Raw genomic sequence first — 9,284 nt, forward strand, 5'->3', positions numbered from 1 at the left:
GCCTTTTTAATTCAATGTCAAATAAATAATGCATCTTAGTCAGGACAGGGCCTTTTCACTTCTCTTCAGAATTTAGACTAACGAGTGGAACAATTGGTATACTTTTAGTAATGACAGAATAATACACAACTGCCACTGCCTCATTACTGAGATGATCTGAGCATGTTTAGCAAAGTTGTCTGTTTTGTAAGATATCAGTAATATCTTATCACATATATTCACAGCTTTGAGTCATATTTTAAAAATACATTGAAAATTATCTACCAGTATAACCACTTTAAATTCTCGTTATAAAGGATGGTTTTCAGAAAGTACCCTCTGATTCAGCTGCTCTCAGGCATACATAAACATACACATATATGTATTCATTATGAAAGTATATCTTAAGGAAAAAATTGCATCCAGCTATTCTTCATTAAAAGACATTTAATTTATGTAATAGTAAAGCCTTTCTAACACTCTGTCCAAAGCCATGATTTAAGGTTGTTTATTGAAATATAGAATAGAACATAACATAATTGTTGTGTTCAAAAGCTTTTATTTGCTCTAAGGATCAAGTCAATACTCTAATTAAACCGTTCTGAAGCTGCTAATAATATCTCATTAAAAAAATGCTATAAAAGTTGAGTCTGCTGGGGGTTCAGATACAGTTGGATCATGTATAATCTCATTTTTCTGTCTGTTTGCCAAGGCTCTAGAAAAGATTTTGGAACATTCATTAAGCTGGAAAACTAGTTTCTGTACTTAACATTAAACGGATATCATTATTTTGTAACAGCACAATAAGTTCAAGGTAAAACTTTCACAGCAATCACTTCCTTGATAAAACTGATTAAAAATCCTACTATATATAAGAAGAATTGGTAACATTTTCAAATCACTTAGTATTATCAGAATCCTTGGGTTTTGTTCAGCTGTCTTGGAAGCAATCTAGTCTCTCAATTTCCTCAACTGTGATTTCTGGAAGAAGTTTAAATTTAAATTAAAAAATACTATATCCTTTTTAACAAACTCAGTAAAGCAAGGCACATGCATTCCCATAGATTATTCAGTTGGTTTCTGTCTCATTCTGCCCTTATTCTAAAATTTTGGGGCCTAGCTCAGGTACACTGTGTTCAGCTGTGTTAGAAAAAATATAATATGTGATTTTACTCATTATGAAGCAAAAAAAACAATACCAATTTGGGTAATCCTAGGATATACCTCAAAGTATTCCACAAATAAAGACTCAACTAATGAAAAATATTGGCTACTCATGACAAATTTTGTGGGGTACAAAAATACAGTAAGTTTGGTATTATTTTATTGCGAATTCAATTTAAAAAAAAAAACCACAGTCCTTTCCAACTGAATCACAACGGAGTAACAGAGTATATGTGTTCTAATATAACAGGTTCTTTTATTTTTTTCTCTCTTTTTTTTTCATTTTTTTCATTTTTTCTTTTTTTTGTTCTTCTAGTAAGTGCTTATGGGGGCAATAGGTGTTAAAGTTCCTCCACACATCAGTTAAATTACAGGTGAGTTAAAGAGAGCACAGCTCTATTACACAAGTTGGAGAAAGCATTCGATGTCTTTTGCCTTTGATAAAAGGTATCAGAAATGCCCTTCAAAACTCAGTACATTCTCAGTCTGACAGCTGGCTGAAACAGTTCTTAAAACCAGAAAGAAATGTTTTATTTCACAGTAGAGAGGACGTAAATCCCAGTGGACTGAACTTTTAAATACTTCCTTTAATAACCTCCTTCACTGTACAACAGTCAGTTTTTAAATGAACTGAGAAAAATAATGCCAGCCTCAGTCCTTAAATTAGAGCTGTTGTTTAAGAAATGTTTTCCTTTAACCCTGAAACACTGTCTACCTAATTATTGTCATCACTGTGCTTTTTTCCTGTAAAAGAAAATATTGACCTTTCCTGTAGACTCTGGAAAAGCTTGGATACTTACAGCACCTAGTATTCAAAGAACCACAGGTTAGAATTCACTGAGAGGGAAAAAAATAGAGACAGTAAAATTAAACATGAAAAGCAGAGATCTGGCCCAAGTCTTGACAATGCTGTATTCACACTTTAATGTGGGAGGCCCAGCTATTAGGTGGTGCAAGCTGACCTTGGTCCCCGACAGTAGCTAGTTTATAATAGGGGTGATGCCCTCAATCTCTGAGGAAGGGATTTGTATGGCATCACTCTCAAACACTCTTTGGGAGCAAGCGTACGGTACTGCTCTGGTCTTAAACAAAACTAAAAACTACTGCTAAGGTAAGACTAGCTCAAACAATCCAGTTAAATCAATGTAAGAGTTGGAAGCGGGATTAAATAAGAGAGGATAGCAGCTCAGAATGCAGTGGTCAGGAAATTTATAATGGTAAGATCAGTGAAATGCTCCATGCTTTGAAAAGAAACTTGCCCAGATACCTCTTCCAAAATCTCACTATTACCAGAAGCTTAACTGTCACAAAAAAAATAAGAAAATGACAATATTTACAAATTTGCTTCTCTGTTTCATTTCTTTTAATGCCTATGCTCTGCTGGAGGCTTTTTCTAAATCGGGTTCGCAGAGGAGAAAAACATACAGATATTTATTTTACTACAGTAATTCTCACATCTTCTTCCTTCCAAAACACAGAAGTTTAAGGCATTCTGTTAGAGGAAAATGATCTTTCTGGGCTGGACCAATAGCCCCTGAAGATTCTAGATGACTTTGCTTCTTAGTTTGTGGTGGGATCTTAGTCATTGCAGTTTTTGCAGAAAATAAATACAAACACCTAAAGTGAGAATATTAACAGATTTAGATAGCCAAAGATAAATTTAAATCTTTAAAGGAAACTGATTGTAAAATTTTTTCTTGTTCTATGCATTTCTCAGGGGTTTGAATGTTTCACAGAAGTAGGATAAATGGGTATGAATGCCATGACTGAGTTATACAAGATAATGGAAGCAGTGCCACTGAAGGTTTCCTTGTCCATGTATGTCTTCTCTTTTTACAAGGGATCAGTTCTTTAGTTCACACCCTGACCAATAAATATCTGTACAGTCACAAACAAAGGCATGATATTCCACAGTACAGGAACAGGAATGAACAGCAAGATACAGAGGAACATAGTCTTGAGCTCATATTAGTGCTGATGGTTTTATATAATGAAATCAAACCAGTCATGAAACCTAGGAGACAACTTACAATATAGAACAGCTTCTTTGGTAGATATAAATCACTCTAGCCTCAGGGTCACCAAAGATTTCAAATAATTTTGCACCAGATGTTAAGCTGATTGAGCTTATTCTGATGTATAAACTAACAATTTATTCTGAGAGTCTATTCTGACAGAGATGAATTCTGAAAGACAGTAGGGAAATATCACTCGACCACCTCTGATCTTATCAAGTTATAGAGCATGGCCAAAGACGGGACATACAAAAATATCTTGAAATAACATTCTCCAATTCCCAACATTTTGTAGAGAACTGGATATAGAAAACCACACAAGTATTTTTTTTTACCCATTTCATGATGATATAAAAATCAGTAGTACCCCCATTACTAATTACAGTACAAAATAAGGACAAGAGCTGTCCTGTTTATTCCACTTCTATTTCTCTTTTCATCTTTCCCCTCAAATTGAATATTCATTTGTGCTATGTTTTAAGACTAATACAAGATTTTCTTTAAAAAAATAAAAATAATCACAAGATATCTAAACCTTATTTGCAACTTTTTGTCTTCTTTTCAGTCTCAGAACCTCTAACCCATTTTTACAGTCTTCATTGGTTATGGTTGTTTTATTTCATGATGGGCTTTAATTAAATACAGTGTTTACTGTAAAAACACTCCATAATTTCTGTGGTGACTAAAATAAGATCATAGTCACCCAACCTGTACTTCAGTGAAATGTTTAATTACGTCTCTACAAAACAGGTGAAATCACAAGACACACTTTCTAAAGGAGACTACAAGCTTTAATTCAGTATGTTTACAACCAAGGGGAATCATATTAACTGCAGATGTTAATTTACCATAACAAGACAGGTCTACTGCTAACTGCTGCTTCTTTTAAAAATAAAAACATTTGAAATAATTATTTTAACTGCAGGTGTTGATAATGGCTCAGCAGGAACAAAAGTATTTAAAATCCATCCTGTCTTTTGGCTGTGTTTACAACCACAGCTTTATTCATTCTAACAATAGATAACACATGACTAAAAGCAGCTTGTTTACATACTTGTCAGCAGCAGAAAGGCATCTTTTGGGGGCCACAGCCCTGCAGTGTGTTTATTGTTCTGACTCAAAAGCCTTTTTATTGTTCTGATTGAAATGACCATATCCAAAATCTATGGGCAGAGAACACTTTTTTTTTTCCTTTTCTAGCTTATTGTATTATCCACATATTTACATTATATTCTGAAACTAAAAATTATCAATTCTAATTCATTGATTTTTTATTTTTTTTTACTCAGGGATTTGGTTTTGGTTTCACTCTGGTTAACATGAAAAATAGTTTGGTAGTCTCGTGCTTCTCCCACTTGAATATTAGCTGAAAATGCACAGAACCGCTTGATCCAGATCATTACAACTGCAAGTTTCTTCGGAGGAGAGACAAACAACTTGAAAAATTACTTTTTTTTTCACAGTTTGCAATTGCTATCAGAACAATATGACCCTTACAAACATTCTTAAAATTATCTGCTGTACCATTAGTAATGTAAAGATTAATTTTGATAAGAAACAAAATATCCACTCTGAAAGGTGATTTATAATTAGAATAAGTATTTCTGTACAATTTCATATTGTCATGCCAATAGAAATAGTAACCTATTGCGATTTATGCATTACGTCCCAATGATGAAAGGATGCTTACAAATCTGAATTTAAACTGTTAGTAAGGTTAGGAAATGTATTATCAGTATTAGTTGCATATTGCATTACTTTATCTTCCCAAGAAAACTGATTATTCTGTAAAGCACCGCCATGAAGAGCGACGTGCAGATCCTGCTGCTCAGGGAGGCCCAGGTGGGGAAGACATCCCTGATCATGGCTCTGGTGGGCGAGGAGTTCCCCAAGGAGGTTCTGCCTCGCACAGAGATCACAATCCCAGCGGATGTCACCCCTGAGAAGGTACACACACACTTAGTGGACTACTCAGAGTCAGAGCAGACAGATGATGAGCTACAAGAGGAGATCACAAACGTCAATGTGGTCTGCGTGGTGTACGACATCACCAAGGAAGCCACCAGTGAGAAGATTCACACAAAATGGATCCTCATGGTGAACGGTGGAGTTGAAAAGGGCTCCAGGATCCCTATTATTTTAGTGGGAAACAAGTCTGACCTGCAGATGGGGAGCTTCATGGACGTCATCCTGCACACCATGATTCAGTTCTCAGAGATTGAGACCTGCATGGAGTGCTCTGCCAAGAACCTCAAGAACATCTCTGAGCTCTTCTACTATGCCCAGAAAGCTGTGCTACAGCCCACCACCCCACTCTATGACCCAGAGGAGAAGCAGCTGAAACCTGCATGTTTATGAGCGCTGACCAGAATATTCAACCTCTCAGACCAGGATAACAAGCAGATCCTCAGTGACGATGAACTCAACTACTTCCAGAAGTCCTGCTTTGGAAACCTGCTGTTTCCCCAGGCCCTGGAGGATGTGAAGATGGTTGCGTGGAAGAACACCACAGACGGGGTGCTGGACAATGGCCTGACATTGAATGGCTTCCTCTTCCTCAACACACTTTTCATCCAGAGGGGCCAGCACGAGACCACCTGGACCATCTTTCTTCACTTCAGTTACAATGACAAGCTGGAGCTGACGGATGACTGTCTCTACCCACAGTTCCGCCTGCCGCTCGGCTGCTCCACAGAGCTCAACCACTTGGGCTACCAGTTCCTGCAGTGGATGTTTCAGAAGCACAACAAGGACCAGGATGCAGCCCTTTCCCCCAGAGAGCTGCAGAACTTGTTCACCGTCTGCCCCTGTGTGCCCTGGGGCCCTAAGCTCTACGACATGCACTGCTGATAAGGGCCTGCTTTCCCTGCATGGATTCCTCTGCCAGTGGACACTTGTGGCTTACCTTAATGTGTGGCACTGCCTGGAGTGCCTGGGCTACTTGGGCTACCCCATCCTCTCAGAGCTGGACTCCCAGACACAAGCTCTCACAGTGACCCAGGAGAAGAGAATCAGCCTGGAGAAAGTCCAGACCCAGAGAAACATCTTCCTCTGCAAGGTGCTGGGAGCCAGGGGCACAGGCAAGTCTGCCTTCCTGCAGGCCTTTCTCAGCAGGTGCCTCACAGCCCAGTGGGATAATCCAGGAGCGGCATCTCTCTACAGGATCAACACAGTGCAGGTCAGCAGCCAGGAGAAGTACCTTATACTGTACAAGGTCAGCTCCAGCACAAAGTTCATGAAGCCATCTGACATAGCTTGCAATGTTGCCTGCTTCATCTACGACCTGAGCAACCCCAGGTCCTTCAGTTACTGTGCCAGTATTTATAAGCAACACTACACGGACAGCCAGGTCCCCTGCGTCTTCGTGGCTTCCAAGACGGACCTGCCAGAGGCAAATCAGCAGCCTGGGCTCTCCCCAGCCGAGTTCTGCTACAAGCACTGCCTCCCACTGCCCTTCCTCTTCTCCTGCCACAGCCAGGGCCCGCCCAGCACCACTGTCTACACCAAGCTGGCCACCGCTGTCTCCTTCCCCCACCTGAACGCCGTGGAGCTGGGAGCCACGTCCTTCTGGCTCTGGGTGGCTCTCGGGGCCACAGTGACTGCTCTGGTAGGGTTCACGCTGTACCATGTGCTGGCCAAGAATAAATGAGCATCGCTCTCTACTCCGTCCTCCCCACGGCACCAGCCTCCCCCTCCCGAAGGACACTACGCTGATGGGCCCTGCCTCATGCTGGTCCCTGCTGGGAGAAATCCTCCTTTTCCCCCCAGCCTGGACTGCAGGACCAGTGAAACCAGACTTCCTAGCACCAGCCGGATAGATCCCCTGCACCAGCCAGCCTCAGTGGCCTCCTTGCCCATGTGACTCCTGCACAGCCAGGGCCCCATAGCTCTGCCACCAGCAGTGGGAGGATCTCCCCCCAATCTTTTATTCTATTAAGGGTTTTTTTTAACATTTGTTTTTAAGCTCAAATGTGAGTGACTCAGAATCCGTTGGGCCAGCCACCTCCTTTCCCCAGAGAGCTGTGCTGGTGCCCTCAGTTCTAGGGAGCAACATTCCCAGAGCTTCCAGCAGAGGAAGAGCTGTCAAATGAGCTCATGTTTTCATCCCCATGGGACACCTCGGGTCCCAGTCCCTGTTTCCCTCTGCCAGCACTAGGATCAGCAGCTATGGAAGGTCAGACATGTCCATCAAGTCCTTTTGTTTCGGGGTCACTCTGGGACCTTCCTGCTAGGATGCAGCTCCCCAGTGCTGGGGTGCGAGGTGAGGGGTTTATAACCCAGAACCTGTCCCAGGCTCCTTTTCTCTCTTATTTTTGCACAAAACCACTTGGAGTCCTGTACGCGTGCCAGGATCTCGGCCCATCTGCCCTCCTCCTCTTCCCGCTGTGTGTCCTGGCCATCAGTGTTCACTGGGGCCTGGGAGCCCCTGCGAGCTAGGGAGGGCTGCCAGGTCACAGGGTGCCCTTCTTCCCTGGCAGTGCCATCGCTGAGCCAGTGCCATGCTGTGCCGTACGGCCCTTGTCCTGCTGTCCCCTCTGCAGGGTCCTGACCATACTGAGGCTGTCCCAGAGTGCAAGGCTCTGGGCATTGCATCTCCTGATATAAATGGACGGTCTTTCCTCCCCTGCCTGCACCCGAGCTGGCTTCAGCTGCCAGGCTGAAGTCGCAGTCCGGCGCAGATCCAGGGCCAGAGTCCCACAGTGTCCCTGTCTCTGAGTCCGAGATAGCGAGGCCAGGCTGTGCTGGCCCCTGTGCTCGGCTCTGTAGAGTCGGATTATGTGTGTGTTTGCCTCAAACATTTTATCTTGGGACCCCCTGTCCTGTGGCACCAGGTTGTCTGTGGGGTCAACAGAAGAGCCGCTTATCTAATCGAGGGTCCAGACCTGACTTCGGGGGGTGGGGGGCAAGGCGGATGCAGAGGGGGCTGCTCCCCCACCACCACTTTCTCCACTTAGCTGATAAAGGGCCCAGAGCTGACTTCATGGGGGGCTGAGGGGGATTCAGCGGTGGCTGCTTCCCTCCCCCCACACTTCTACAAGACGAAAAACAGACACTTGCAAACGGGGGTCTCACAGGATAAAAGGAATCTTCACAGAACCAGACTGAGAGCAGTTTCTCCCACCACACTCTCCGACGTGGCCTGGAAGCTGTCACTGTGTACTCCTGAGAACTGTTGCTGCATCGATGTGGTGAACTTTTCCTTCTCTCCCTTCTCTCTCTTCTTGGACACCCCTTGGAACTTGGAGCGCCATCACCTGCACTGTGACCAAACCAACTGCACCACGCTGGATTTGCGTTGGTGGTAACTAGCTGCGCCTCTACTGTTTCCTTGCTTAGGGATTTCTGACCTTTCCTTTTCTCTCTGTCCTATCGCTGCTATCAGTTGTTCTAGAAAATAAAGCTCAAAGATTGTACAGCATCTGACCTCGTTTGTGTCTTAATCTTGCTCTTGGGATCATTTTAAGAACCCTCCCTGATATTGGATTGGGACAGGCTAACACCCATCCCTGGGGTCCCATCCTGCCAGAGGGAGCTCAGCTCCTCTCCTAGCTCACTGATGCCCGCTCTTTTTCAACACACTCAGGGTATTTTCTCTGCAGGCAGCTAGGCAGGTGGCAACGAGGTGCAGCCAAGCTGCTTCTCTGTACATTTCCTCTTTTTAAACTTGTCGTGGCCTGGAGCCGGGGAAGAGGGGGTTGAGAAGTTGCTGGGCAGCAGCTGGCATCACTTTTGGGGCCCTGCACTGGCTGGATGGGGATCCCTGCCTGTGCTGGAGCTGCTGTGCCATTGCCATTGCCACTGGCCCATGGATCCTGGTGCTGCCAGGTCCATGTCCCACAGGTTTGTGTATCCCTTCTCCAGGCCGAGCCCAGTACATGTGGCATTGCTCACCAGGCCTGTGCTTGGTGGTCTGACCTTGCTCCCGGCACCGGTCCACACCTGGCAAAGTGCCCAGCAGATTGAGGGAAGTGATTCTGCCCCTCTATTCCTCTCTCTTGTGAGACCTCACCTGGAGTATTGTATCTAGTTGTGGAATCCTCAACATAAGAAGGATATCGAGCTGCTGGAACGGGTCCAGAGGAGGGCTTCAAAGATGATCAGAGTGCTGGAACACCTTCCATACAA

At 43.7% G+C, this 9,284-nt stretch overlaps 1 pseudogene; it reads left to right on the forward strand.

The window, feature by feature from the left end:
* The first annotated feature begins 4,958 nt into the window (after nucleotides 1-4,958).
* On the forward strand, nucleotides 4,959-7,364 carry LOC138720669 (mitochondrial Rho GTPase 2 pseudogene; annotated as a pseudogene).
* The last annotated feature ends 1,920 nt before the right edge of the window (nucleotides 7,365-9,284 follow it).

This window comes from Phaenicophaeus curvirostris, chromosome 5 (genome assembly GCF_032191515.1).
Source record: "Phaenicophaeus curvirostris isolate KB17595 chromosome 5, BPBGC_Pcur_1.0, whole genome shotgun sequence".
Taxonomy (NCBI): domain Eukaryota; kingdom Metazoa; phylum Chordata; class Aves; order Cuculiformes; family Cuculidae; genus Phaenicophaeus; species Phaenicophaeus curvirostris.